Genomic DNA, 14,424 nt, shown 5'->3' with positions numbered 1-14,424 from the left:
CCGCAGTCTTCCATCGCGCTAGAATCATGGGAGCAGTCTCCCTCAAATTCTTCTCAGAGACAGCATCCGCCGACGGGCTATTCAACTCCTCTACTTCCCCTTTTCTCTTTCGGGACTTCACACCTTTGCTTGGGGGCGTCGTCACTATCATCACTGATTCGACCTCTTTGTCCCGGTCCAACCCTTCCAACTCTTGCCTCCCCCTACTCGAACCTTAAGGATATAAATATCTTTAATCATATTACTAGTCTTAAGCTTATCCTCCCCTTTAACTTTAATCATTTTATTGTCAATTTTTTCTTTCAGAGTAGAGCTGTCTTTACATTCATCATCTTTGGTTTTCTGTTCCGTTTCTCGCAGCTTGATCATCTTATCCAACAACTCCTTTCTCGCCTTTTCATTCAGTCCGGTGCCCATCAGAACTGGTTCCCCGAACTTTACCACTGTGTCCCATAATTCTTCTTTGAAATTCTCCAGTGTAGCCTCGGTCTCTGCTTTCTGGTTAAATTCACTCAAGAATTCTAGCCACGTCTTCTCATCCAGTGTACTCAAAAACATCCATTTAATGCCCTCGAAGGTATTCTTCTTACTCTCTTTGGCACTCAAGAGAATCACCCCCATATTGGAGGTTTCGCCGCTCAAGTGTAGTTCCAGGTTTTTGCGAGGGGATGATGTCAGGGGTGGTGTGGCCGTGTTCGCCCGATCGTCTCCATTCAAGTCCTGCAGCAGTTCCTGAGTGGTGAAATCCTTCTCCGCTGGTTTCGGCTCAGGCTTATTCCCCACCTCTATTTCTTCTCCTGCTTCACTCAGAGTCTCAACCATGCTCTCCCCTTCTGATTCAGCTCTCCTTCTCTCAAGTACGTCTCTGAACCTCGTCTCCACGGGACCGCTTCTCTTATCTCCAGGGGTGCCCACTGACAGGGGTGAGGGTGTAGTTGGGTTCTGCTTCTTAAACTCGGTGAGGGCTACATATAAGGGGCCAGCAGCCTCTAGCTCCTTTTCCTCTTGCTTTTCCTCTTGCTCTAGTCGCTCCAGCCCGGAAGGTGCTCGATATTTCCTCGTGGTAAACTTCATTTCATCTTTCAAGGCTGTGTGTCCTTCCTCCACAATCATTCTTCCATCGTCCCAAACCGGCAGCCTGTTCTCCAGATCCGCTTGATCGAGCGTTCTCAAGATGTCCCGAACCTCAAACTTTGGAGGCATTGAGCCCCTCATCTTCTTTGCTTGTGTTGTCCATGAGTTTGTCTTGATGTCGCACGTGTGGAAGTAAACTGCCGCTGTATATCGGATAAACACGGGATCCCAGCCATTCGGTTAACTCCCTCTGCTGTTTCTCCACTGCAGCTCTGGCGTCCAAGGATGGGACTACCAGAGGGCTTTTCATCCCCAAGGTCATTCTCCTGACTATCGGGAACTCTGGGACAACGATGGGCAAAATTTCCTTCTCCAGAGTCATTTCTAGCTCCTTTTTCACCAGTTCGAAGCTCCATTTATGCATTTCAAACAAAGTTTTGAAAATTGACAATGTTTGTAATTTTTTGGCCCAATGTGTTATATGGCCAAATCAGCTGATCAAAACCTATGGAGCGTGTACAAGGTGCATTGAATGACCATCTATGGCATAATAGCCGCTCATTCACTGTAAAGGGCATATGATTGAATACCAGCCAGGATACTGTCAGTTGCTTTCAGCCTACTTGTTGTGATAAACTTATTAAATAGGTAAGTATTCAAATCTATTTGATAAGTTTTCTTTGAATACACTCTGCAACAGCGGAGAGCAGCCCAATTCTCTTGAAAAACGCAAGAAAAAAAATGCACTAACTTAAAAGTTAGCTTTTAGGCCGATTTTTGTCCAAAATGGCCGAAATTCGGGTCCCCCCAAATTTTCAACTGATGATTACTCCACGTACACTTAAGCTACAAACGTCGTTTTGGGCTCGTTAGAATTTTCCTGAGCTCAAATTTATGAAACAAAACGAAAAAATTCAAATTTAAAAGAAAGAAAATTTTCGGTTATCTAATGTTTTGACCAAAACATGACCCATTGAATCTTTTGCACCAAGCTCAATTAGGCTTAACTTTTTGGCGTCACCGAGATTCCAAAAGCTTATAACTTTGTGTTAGACCGACGAAATCAGTTCATTTTCTCAGTCTCTCAAGATTTGACTATGATCTTATGATCCAAATAATAAATTTTGGAAATTTTAAAATTTTTGGGCAAGTTATGACCGTTCGCGCAATTCACCAGGCTCGATTGGGCTTATTTTTTTGACATCACCGAAATTCAAAAGGCTATAACTCAAAAAACCCAAAAATTATCTCCATTATTTTTGACCTATCAGCAGCTGATTGTACACAAAATTGATACTGCGAAAGAAATTTTTCGGTTTTCTATTGTTTTGGCCAAAATTCAACCCATTGAATATTTTTGCACCACGCTCGATTAGGCTTAACTTTTTGACATCACCGAACTTTAAACAGCAATAACTCTTAGCGCATAAAAATAAAAGAATCACTTTTGCTTTAAATAAAAGCCTACAACACCTGGTGTTCCCAGGCGGTCTCCCATCCAAGTACTAACCAGGCCCAATGTTGCTCAACTTCGGTGATCGGACGAGAACCGGTGCATTCAACATGGTATGGTCGTAAGCATTTGTGTTACTCCGCTTTCATTTATATCACTACCAGCATATGTCTATGTACATTACTTTTAAAACACTTGCCTTCGCGCGAGAGTAAAATTATGCTCTTATACCATGTAAAATTTTGCACGCTCACGTTGTAATTTATGCATTTCAAACAAAGTTTTGAAAATTGACATTGTTTGGAATTTTTTTGGCCCAATGTGTTTTATGGCCAAATCGGCTGGTCAAAACCTATGGAGCGTGTACAAGGTGCCTTGAATGACCATCTATGGCATGATAGCCGAACATTCACTGTAAGTGGCATATGATTGAATACCAGCCAGGATACTGTCAGTTGCTTTTAGCCTAATTGTTGTGATAAACTTATCAAATAGAATCTATTTGATAAGTTTTCTTGGAATGCACTCTGCGACAGCGGAGGGCAGCTCAATTCTCTTGAAAAATGCAAGAAAAAAAACTGCACTATTTTAAAAGTTAGCTTTTAGGCCGATTTTCGTCCAAAATGGCCGAAATTGGGGTCCCCCCAAATTTTCAACTGATGATTACTCCACCTACACTTAAGCTACAAACGTCGTTTCGGGCTTTTTGGAATTTTTCTGAGCTCAAATTTATGAAAAAAGATGAAAAAATTGAACTTTGTACGAAAAAAAAACAAAATTTTTGAAAATTTCATGTTTTGCACCACGCTCGATTAGGCTTAACTTTTTGGCATCACCGAGATTTCAAAAGCCTATAACTTTGTGTTGGACCGACGAAATTGGTTTATTTACTCATTCCCCCAAGATTTGACTATGATATTATGATCCAAATAATAAAATTTGGAAATTTTATAATTTTTGGTTAAGTTATGGCCGTTCGCGCAATTCACCAGGCTCGATTGGGCTTTCTTTTTTGACATCACCGAAATTCAAAAGACTATAACTCAAAGACCCCAATAGTTATCTCCATTATTTCTGGCCTATCAGCAGTTGATTGTACACAAAATTTATACTGCAAAATAAATTTTTCGGTTTTCTTTTGTTTTGGCCAAAATCTGACCCATTGAAAGTTTTTGCACGACGCTCGATTAGGCTTAACTTTTTGACATCACCGAACTTTAAACAGCAATAAATCTTAGCGCATGAAAGTAAAAGAATCATTTTTGCTTTAAATAAAAGCCTACAACACCTGGTGTTCCCAGGCGGTCTCTCATCCAAGTACTAACCAGGCCCAATGTTGCTTAACTTCGGTGATCGGACGAGAACCGGTGCATTCAACATGGTATGGTCGTAGGCATTTGAGTTACTCCACTTTCATTTAGATCCTTACTAGCATATGTCTATGTACATTACTTTTAAAACCCTCGCCCTCGCGCGAGAGTAAAAATAGGCTCTTATACCATGTAAAATTTTGCACGCTCACGTTATAATTTATGCATTTCAAACAAAATTTTGAAAATTGACATTGTTTGGAATTTTTTTGGCCCATTGTGTTTTATGGCCAAATCGGCTGGCCAAAACCTATGGAGCGTGTACAAGGTGCCTTGAATGACCATCTATGGCATGATAGCCGCACATTCACTGTAAGTGGCATATGATTGAATACCAGCCAGGATACTGTCAGTTGCTTTTAGCCTAATTGTTGTGATAAACTTATTAAATAGGTAAGTATTCAAATCTATTTGATAATTTTTCTTTGAATGCACTCTGCGACAGCGGAGGGCAGCCCAATTCTCTTGAAAAATGCAAGAAAAAAAGTTGCACTAACTTAAAAGTTAGCTTTTAGGCCGGTTTTCGTCCAAAATGGCCGAAATTCGGGTCCCCCCAAATTTTCAACTGATGATTACTCCACGTACACCTAAGCTACAAACGTCGTTTTGGGCTCGTTGGAATTGTCCTGAGTTCAAATTTATCAAACAAGATTTAAAAAAATGAACTTTGAACGAAAAAAAAACTTTGAAAATTTCATTTTTTGCACCACGCTCGATTAGGCTTAACTTTTTTTTGCATCACCGAGATTTCAAAAGCTTATAACTTTGTGTCGGACCGACAAAATTGGTTCATTTTCTCAGTCCCCCAAGATTTGACTACGATCTTAAGATCCAAATAATAAAATTGGGCAAGTTATGGCCGTTCGCGCAATTCACCAGGCTCGATTGGGCTTATTTTTTTTGAACCGAAATTCAAGAGCCTCCTCGAAGTGATCCCGCAACAAGTTCTGCAAGTTCGCTTCAGCTGACTTCCCAATTCTAATTTGCTATTCTCGGCTTTTTGTTGGGTAGCCCAATTGGTTGCGACGCTTGCGGGACACTCCACGATCGATTTTTTTCAGACAGTCCTTCATTTCCTTCATTGTCTCCCGAGTCACCCACCAAGGTCGAGCCGTATTCCTTGTCGCATTCTTCTCAAGAGGGTCACTGGCCACTTGTTTGCCAATAGCCTGATGCTCGCTCGAGATCGATTCTTTGCCAACATCCACTTCCCATGTTTGTCCATTCGTCGAACCCTTTTTTGAGCTTGCCTTCTGAGGTCTGAAGTCTTCTTCCGTTGCCAGACTCATCGAGACCTCTATCACCAGTTCGACTAGCCTCTTTGGTTCGGAGCTACTCTTGTAGGCCGCAGTCTTCCATCGCGCTAGAATCATGGGAGCAGTCTCCCTCAAATTCTTCTCAGAGACAGCATCCGCCGACGGGCTATTCAACTCCTCTACTTCACTTTTTATCTTTCGGGACTTCACACCTTTGCTTGGGGGCGTCGTCACTATCATCACTGATTCGAGCTCTTTGTCCCGGTCCAACCCTTCCGACTCTTGCCTCCCGCTACTCCAACCTTAAGGATATAAATATCTTTAATCATATTACTAGTCTTAAGCTTATCCTCCCCTTTAACTTTAATCATTTTATTGTCAATTTTTTGTTTCAGAGTAGAGCTGTCTTTACATTCATCATCTTTGTTTTTCAGTTCGGTTTCTCGCAGCTTGATAATCTTATCCAACAACTCCTTTCTCGCCTTTTCATCCAGTCCGGTGCCCATCAGAACTGGTTCCCCGAACTTTACCACTGTGTCCCATAATTCTTCTTTGAAAATCTCCAGTGTAGCCTTGGTCTCTGCTTTCTGGTTAAATTCACTCAAGAATTCTAGCCATGTCTTCTCATCCAGTGTACTCAAAAACATACATTTAATGCCCTTGAAGGTATTCTTCTTACTCTCTTTGGCACTCAAGAGAATCACCCCCATATTGGAGGTTTCGCCTCTCAAGTGTAGTTCCAGGTTTTTGCGAGGGGATGGTGTCAGGGGTGGTGTGGCCGTGTTCGCCCAATCGTCTCCATTCAAGTCCTGCAGCAGTTCCTGAGTGGTGAAATCTTTCTCCGCTGGTTTCGGCTCAGGCGTATTCCCCACCTCTATTTCTTCTCCTGCTTCACTGAGAGTCTCAACTATGCTCTCCTCTTCTGATTCAGCTCTCCTTCTCTCAAGTACGTCTCTGAACCTCGTCTCCACGGGACCGCTTCTCTTATCTCCAGGGGTGCCCACTGGCAGGGGTGAGGGTGTAGTTGGGTTCTGCTTCTTGTACTCGGTGAATGCTACATATAAGGGGCCAGCAGCCTCTAGCTCCTTTTCTTCTTGCTTTTCCTCTTGCTCTAGTCGCTCCAGCCCGAAAGGTGCTCGATACTTCCTCATGACAAACTTCATTTCATCTTTCAAGGCTATGTGTCCTTCCTCCACAATCATTCTTCCATCGTCCCAAACCGGCAGCATGTTCTCTAGATCCGCTTGATCGAGCGTTCTCAAGATGTCCCGAACCTCGAACTTTGGAGGCATTGAGCCCCTCATCTTCTTTGCTTGTGTTGTCCATGAGTTTATCTTGATGTCGCACGTGTGGCCCAATGTGTTTTATGGCCAAATCGGCTGGTCAAAACCTAAGGAGCGTGTACAAGGTGCCTTGAATGACCATCTATGGCATGATAGCCGCACATTCACTGTAAGTGGCATATGATTGAATACCAGCCAGGATACTGTCAGTTGCTTTTAGCCTACTTGTTGTGATAAACTTATTAAATGGGTAATTATTCAAATCTATTTGATAGTTTTTCTTTGAATGCACTCTGCAACAGCGGAGGGCAGCCCAATTCTCTTGAAAAATGCAAGAAAAAAAATTGCACTGACTTAAAAGTTAGCTTTTAGGCCAATTTTTGTCCAAAATGGCCGAAATTCGGGTCCCCCCAAAATTTCAACTGATGATTACTCCAAGTAAACTTAGGCTACAAACGTCGTTTTGGGCTCGTTGGAATTTTCCTGAGTTCAAATTTATGAAACAAGATTTTAAAAAATGAACTTTGAACGAAAAAAACCAAAAATTTTGAAAACTTCCTTTTTTGCACCACGCTCGATTAGGCTTAACTTTTTGGCATCACCGAGATTTCAAAAGCTTATAATTTTCTGTTGGACCGACAAAATCGATTCATTTTCTCAGTCTCTCAGGTTTGACTATGATCTTATGATCCAAATAATAAAATTTGGGAATTTTAAAACTTTTGGGCAAGTTATAGCCTTTCGCGCAATTCACCAGGCTCGATTGGGCTTATTTTTTTGACATCACCGAAATTCAAAAGACTAAAACTCAAAGAACCCAAAAGTTATCTCCATTATTTTTGGCCTATCAGCAGCAGATTGTACATAAAAATGATACTGCAAAATAAATTTTTCGGTTTTCTATTGTTTAAGCCAAAATTTAACCAATTGAATTTTTTTTTACCACTCTCGATTACACTTAACTTTTTGACATCACCGAACTTTAAACAGCAATAACTCTTAGCGCATGAAATTAAAAGAATTACTTTTGCTTTAAATAAAAGCTTACAACATCTGTTGTTCCCAGGCGGTCTCCCATCCAAGTACTAACCAGGCCCAATGTTGCTCAACTTCGTTGATTGGACGAGAACCGGTGCATTCAACATGTTATGGTTGTAGGCATTTGAGTTACTCCGCTTTCGTTTATATCCTTACTAGCATATGTCTATGTACATTACTTTTAAAACACTCGCCCTCGCGCGATGGTAAAAATATGCTCTTATACCAGGTAAAATGTGTTTTATGGCCAAATCGGCTGGTCAAAACCTATGAAGCGTGTACAAGGTGCCTTGAATGACCATCTATGGCATGATAGCCGCACATTCACTGTAAGTGGCATATGATTGAATACCAGCCAGGATACTGTCAGTTGCTTTTAGCCTAATTGTTGTGATAAACTTATTAAATAGGTAAGTATTCAAATCTATTTGATAAGTTTTCTTTGAATGCACTCTGCGACAGCGGAGCGTAGCCCAATTCTCTTGAAAAATGCAAGAAAAAAAAATTGCACCAAGTTAAATGTTAGCTTTTAGGCCGTTTTTCGTCCAAAATGGCCAAAATTCGGGTCCTCGCAAATTTTCAACTGATGATTACTCCACGTACACTTCAGCTACAAACGTCGCTTTAAATTTTTTGGAATTTTCCTGAGCTCAATATTAAGAAACGAGATGAAAAAATGAATTTGAACGAAAGAAAAAACAAAATTTTTGAAAGTTTCATTTTTTGCACCACGCTCGATTAGGCCTAACTTTTTGGCATCACCGAGATTTCAAAAGCTTATAACTTTGTGTTGGACCGACGAAATTGGTTCATTTTCTCATTCCCTCAAGATTTGACTATGATCCTATGATCCCAATAATAAAATTTGGAAATTTTTTAATTTTTGGGCAAGTTATGGCCGTTCGCGCAATTCACCAGGCTCGATTGGGCTTATTTTTTTGACATCACCGAAATTCAAAAGGCTATAACTCAAAGAACTCAAAAATTATCTCCATTATTTTTGGCCTGTCAGCAGCAGATTGTAGATAAAAATGATACTGCAAAAGAAATTTTTCGATTTTCTATTGTTTTGGCCAAAATTTAACCCATTGAATACTTTTGCACCACTCTCGATTAGGCTTAACTTTTTGACATCACCGAACTTTAAACAGCAATAACTCTTAGCGCATAAAATTAAAAGAATTACTTTTGCTTTAAATAAAAACTTACAACACCTGGTGTTCCCAGGCGGTCTCCCATTCAAGTACTAACCAGGCCCAATGCTGTTCAACTTCGGTGATCGGACGAGAACCGGTGCATTCAACATGGTATGGTCGTAGGCATTTGAGTTACTCCGCTTTCATTTATATCCTTACTAGCATATGTCTATGTACATTACTTTTAAAACACTCGCCCTCGCGCGAAGAGTAAAAATATGCTCTTATACCATGTAAAATTTTGCACGCTCACGTTATAATTTATGCATTTCAAAAAATTTTTGAAAATTGACACTGTTTGGATTTTTTTTGGCCCAATGAGTTTTATGGCCAAATCGGCTGGTCAAAACCTATGGAGCGTGTACAAGGTGCCTTGAATGACCATCTATGGCATGATAGCCGCACATTCACTGTAAGTAGAATATGATTGAATACCAGCCTGGATACTGCCAGTTGCTTTTAGCCTATTTGTTGTGATGAACTTAATAAATAGGTAAGTATTCAAATCTATCTGATAAGTTTTCTTTGAAAGCACTCTGCGACAGCGGAGGGCAGCTCAGTTCTCTTGAAAAATGCAAGACAAAAATTGCACAAACTTAAAAGTTAGCTTTTAGGCCGATTTTCGTCCAAAATGGCCGAAATTCGGGTCCCCCCAAATTTTCAACTGATGATTACTCCACGTACACTTAAGCTAAAAACGTCATTTTGGGCTCGTTGGAATTTTCCTGAGCTCAAATTTTTTGAAACGAGATGAAAAAAATGAACTGTGAACGAAAGAAAAAACAAAAATTTTGAAAGTTTCATTTTTTGCACCACGCTCGATTAGGCTTAACTTTTTGGCATCACCGAGACTTCAAAAGCTTATAACTTTGTGTTGGACCGACGAAATTAGTTCATTTTTTCAGTCCCCCAAGATTTGACTATGATCTTATGATCCTAATAATAAAATTTGGAGATTTTAAAATTTTTGGGCAGGTTATGGCCGTTCGCGCAATTCACCAGGCTCGGTTGGGCTTTTTTTTGACATCACCGAAATTCAAAAGGCTATAACTCAGAGACCCCAAAAGTAATCTCCATTATTTTTAGCCTATCAGCAGCTGATTGTACACAAAATTGATACCGCAAAAGAAATTTTTCGTTTTTCTATTGTTTTGGCCAAAATTTGACCCCTTGAAATTTTTTGCACCACGCTCGATTAGGCTTAACTTTTTGACATCACCGAACTTCAAACAGCAATAACTCTATTGCTGTTTAACATCACCGAACTTTAAACAAAAATAACTCTATTGCTGTTTTAACATCAGCGAACTTTAAACAGCATAAAAGTAAAAGAATTACTTTTGCTTTAAATAAAAGCCTACAACACCTGGTGTTCCCAGGCGGTCTCCCATCCAAGTACTAACCAGGCCCAATGTTGCTTTACTTCGGTGATCGGACGAGAACCGGTGCATTCAACATGGTATGGTCGTAGGCATTTGAGTTACTCCGCTTTCATTTATATCCTTACTAGCACAACTCTATGTACATTTCTTTTAAAACACTCGCCCTCGCACGAGAGTAAAAATATGCTCTTATACCATGTAAAGTTTTGCACGCTCACGTTATAATTTATGCATTTCAAAAAAATTTTGAAAATTGACATTGTTTGGAATTTTTTTGGCCCAATGTGTTTTATGGCCAAATCGGCTGGTCAAAACCTATATAGCGTGTACAAGGTGCCTTGAATGGCCATCTATGGCATGATAGCCGCACATTCACTGTAAGTGGCATATGATTGAATACCAGCCAGGATACTGTCAGTTGCTTTTAGCCTAATTGTTGTGATAAACTTATTAAATAGGTAAGTTTTCAAATGTATTGGATAAGCTTTCTTTGAATGCACTCTGCGACAGCGGAGGGCAGCCCAAATCTCTTGAAAAATGGAAGAAAAACAATTGCACTAACTTAAAAGTTAGCTTTTAGGCCGGTTTTCGTCCAAAATGGCCGAAATTTGGGTCCCCCCAAATTTTCAACTGATGATTACTCCAAGTAAACTTAAGCTACAAACGTCGTTTTGGGCTCGTTGGAATTTTCCTGAGTTCAAATTTATGAAACAAGATTTTAAAAAATGAACTTTGAACGAAAAAAACCAAAAATTTTGAAAACTTCCTTTTTTGCACCACGCTCGGTTAGGCTTAACTTTTAGGCATCACCGAGATTTCAAAAGCTTAGAACTTTGTGTTGGACCGACAAAAACGGCTCATTTTCTCAGTCCCCCAAGATTTGACTACGATCTTAAGATCCAAATAATAAAATTTGGAAATTTTAAAATTTTTGGGCAAATTATGGCCGTTCGCGCAATTCGTCAGGCTCGATTGGGCTTATTTTTTTTGACATCACCGAAATTCAAGAGCCTCCTCGAGGTGATCCCGTAACAAGTTCTGCCAAGTTCGCTTCAGCTGACTTCCCAATTCTAATTTGCTCTTCTCGGCTTTTTGTTGGGTAGTCCAACTGGTTGCGACGCTTGCGGGACACTCCACGATCGAATTTTTTCAGACAGTCCTCCAGTTCCTTCCTTGTCTCCGAGCCACCCACCAAGGTCGAGCCGTATTCCTTGTCGCATTCTTCTCAAGAGGGTCACTGGCCACTTGTTTGCCAATAGCTTGATGCTCGCTCGAGATCGATTCTTTGCCAACATCCACTTCCCATGTTTGTCCATTCGTCGAACCCTTTTTCGAACTTGCCTTCTGAGGTCTGATGTCTTCTTCCGTTGCCAGACTCATCGAGACCTCTATCTCTTTCACCACGTAGACTAGCCTCTTTGGTTCGGAGCTACTCTTGTAGGCCGCAGTCTTCCATCACGCTAGAATCATGGGAGCAGTCTCCCTCAAATTCTTCTCAGAGACAGCATCCGCCGACGGGCTATTCAACTCCTCTACTTCACTTTTTCTCTTTCGGGACTTCACACCTTTGCTTGGGGGCGTCGTCACTATCATCACTGATTCGAGCTCTTTGTCCCGGTCCAACCCTTCCGACTCTTGCCTCCCCCTACTCGAACCTTAAGGATGTAAATATCTTTAATCATATTACTAGTCTTAAGCTTATCCTCCCCTTTAACTTTAATCAATTTCTGTCAATTTTTTGTTTCAGAGTAGAGCTGTTTTTACATTAATCATCTTTGGTTTTCAGTTCCGTTTCTCGCAGCTTGATCATCTTATCCAACAACTCCTTTCTCGCCTTTCCATCCAGTCCGGTGCCCATCAGAACTGGTTCCCCGAACTTTACCACTGTGTCCCATAATTCTTCTTTGAAATTCTCCAGTGTAGCCTCGGTCTCTGCTTTCTGGTTAAATTCACTCAAAAGTTCTAGCCATGTCTTCTCATCCAGTGTACTCAAAAACTTCCATTTAATTCCCTCGAAGGTATTCTTCTTACTCTCTTTGGCACTCAAGAGAATCACCCCCATAATGGAGGTTTCACCGCTCAAGGGTAGTTCCAGGTTTTTGCGAGGGGATGATGTCAGGGTTGGTGTGGCCGTGCTCGCCCAATCGTCTCCACTCAAGTCCTGCAGCAGTTCCTGAGTGGTGAAATCCTTCTCCGCTGGTTTCGGCTCAGGCGTACTCCCCACCTCTATTTCTTCTCCTGCTTCACTGAGAGTCTCAACTATGCTCTCCTCTTCTGATTCAGCTCTCCTTCTCTCAAGTACATCTCTGAACCTCGTCTCCAAGGGACCGCTTCTCTTATCTCCAGGGGTGCCCACTGACAGGGGTGAGGGTGTAGTTGAGTTCTGCTTCTTGTACTCGGTGAGGGCTACATATCTTCAAAAGGCTTATCTCCATTATTTTTGGCCTATCAGCAGCTGATTGTACACAAAATTGATACTGCAAAAGTAATTTTGCGGTTTTGTATTGTTTTGGCCAAAATATGACCCATTGAAAATTTTTGCACCACGCTCGATTAGGCTTAACTTTTTGACATCCCCGAACTTTAAACAGCAATAACTCTTAGCGCATAAAAGTAAAAGAAGTACTTTTGCTTTGAATAAAAGCCTACAACACCTGGTGTTCCCAGGCGGTCTCCCATCCAAGTACTAACCATGCCCAATATTGCTTAACTTCGGTGATCGGACGAGAACCGGTGCATTCAACATGGTATGGTCGTAGGCATTTGAGTTACTCCGCTTTCATTTATATCCTTTCTAGCATATGTCTATGTACATTACTTTTAAAACACTCACCCTCGCGCGAGAGTAAAAATATGCTCTTATACCATGTAAAATTTTGCACGCTCACGTTATAATTTATGCATTTCAAACAAAATTTTGAAATTGACATTGTTTGGAATTTTTTTGGCCCAATGTGTTTTATGGCCAAATCGGCTGGTCAAAACCTATGGAGCGTGTACAACGTACCTTGAATGACCATCTATGGCATCATAGCCGCACATTCACTGTAAGTGGCATATGGTTGAATACCAGCCAGGATACTGTCAGTTGCTTTTAGCCTAATTGTTGCGATAAACTTATTAAATAGGTAAGTATTCAAATCTATTTGATAAGTTTTCTTTGAATGCACTCTGCGACAGCGGAGGGCAGCCCAATTCTCTTGAAAAATGCAAGAAAAAAAATTGCACTATTTAATAGTTAAATGGCCGAAATTCGGGTCCCCCCAAATTTTCAACTGATGATTACTCCCCGTACACTTAAGCTACAAACGTCGTTTTGGGCTCGTTGGAATTGTCCTGAGTTCAAATTTATGAAACAAGATTTTAAAAAAAATGAACTTTGAACGAAAAAAACCAAAAATTTTGAATATCTTTAATCATATTACTAGTCTTAAGCTTATCCTCCCCTTTAACTTTAATCATTATATTATCAATTTTTTGTTTCAGAGTAGAGCTGTCTTTACATTCATCATCTTTGGTTTTCAGTTCGGTTTCTCGCAGCTTGATCATCTTATCCAACAACTCCTTTCTCGCCTTTTCATCCATCATCCAGTCCGGTGCCCATCAGAACTGGTTCCCCGAACTTTACCACTGTGTCCCATAATTCTTCTTTGAAAATCTCCAGTGTAGCCTCGGTCTCTGCTTTCTGGTTAAATTCACTCAAGAAGTCTAGCCATGCCTTCTCATCCAGTGTACTCAAAAACATCCATTTATTGCCCTCGAAGGTATTCTTCTTACTCTCTTTGGCACTCAAGAGAATCACCCCCATATTGGAGGTTTCGCCGCTCAAGGGTAGTTCCAGGTTTTTGCGAGGGGATGATGTCAGGGTTGGTGTGGCCGTGTTCGCCCAATCGTCTCCACTCAAGTCCTGCAGCAGTTCCTGAGTGGTGAAATCCTTCTCCGCTGGTTTCGGCTCGGGCCTACTCCCCACCTCTATTTCTTCTCCTGCTTCACTGAGAGTCTCAACTATGCTCTCCTCTTCTGATTCAGCTCTCCTTCTCTCAAGTACGTCTCTAAACCTCGTCTCCACGGGACCGCTTCTCTTATCTCCAGGGGTGCCCACTGACAGGGGTGAGGGTGTAGTTGGGTTCTGCTTCTTGTACTCGGTGAGGGCTACATATAAGGGGCAGCAGCCTCTAGCCTCTTTTTCTTCTTGCTTTTCCTCTTGCTCTAGTCGCTCCAGCCCGAAAGGTGCTCGATACTTCCTCATGACAAACTTCATTTCATCTTTCAAGGCTATGTGTCCTTCCTCCACAATCATTCTTCCATCGTCCCAAACCGGCAGCATGTTCTCCAGATCCACTTGATCGAGCGTTCTCAAGATGTCCCGAAC

At 41.2% G+C, this 14,424-nt stretch overlaps 5 non-coding genes and 1 pseudogene across 5 annotated transcripts; all 6 read right to left on the bottom strand.

Annotated features, from left to right (window-relative positions):
* Positions 1–2,535: 2,535 nt before the first annotated feature.
* Positions 2,536–2,654, bottom strand: LOC134855708 (5S ribosomal RNA). The gene has a single exon (XR_010164567.1). It is a non-coding gene; the product is annotated as a 5S ribosomal RNA (ribosomal RNA).
* A 1,149-nt stretch (positions 2,655–3,803) lies between these two features.
* LOC134855702 (5S ribosomal RNA) lies at positions 3,804–3,922 on the bottom strand. Its single transcript, XR_010164561.1, has one exon. It is a non-coding gene; the product is annotated as a 5S ribosomal RNA (ribosomal RNA).
* A 3,555-nt stretch (positions 3,923–7,477) lies between these two features.
* LOC134855778 (5S ribosomal RNA) lies at positions 7,478–7,596 on the bottom strand (annotated as a pseudogene).
* Positions 7,597–8,676: 1,080 nt separating this feature from the next.
* Positions 8,677–8,795, bottom strand: LOC134855747 (5S ribosomal RNA). Its single transcript, XR_010164603.1, has one exon. It is a non-coding gene; the product is annotated as a 5S ribosomal RNA (ribosomal RNA).
* A 1,229-nt stretch (positions 8,796–10,024) lies between these two features.
* LOC134855847 (5S ribosomal RNA) lies at positions 10,025–10,143 on the bottom strand. The gene has a single exon (XR_010164689.1). It is a non-coding gene; the product is annotated as a 5S ribosomal RNA (ribosomal RNA).
* A 2,551-nt stretch (positions 10,144–12,694) lies between these two features.
* On the bottom strand, positions 12,695–12,813 carry LOC134855710 (5S ribosomal RNA). The gene has a single exon (XR_010164568.1). It is a non-coding gene; the product is annotated as a 5S ribosomal RNA (ribosomal RNA).
* Between the last annotated feature and the right edge of the window lie 1,611 nt (positions 12,814–14,424).

This window comes from Symsagittifera roscoffensis, chromosome 10 (genome assembly GCF_963678635.1).
Source record: "Symsagittifera roscoffensis chromosome 10, txSymRosc1.1, whole genome shotgun sequence".
Taxonomy (NCBI): Eukaryota; Metazoa; Xenacoelomorpha; order Acoela; family Convolutidae; genus Symsagittifera; species Symsagittifera roscoffensis.
This window is presented reverse-complemented; position numbering and strand designations above follow the sequence as displayed.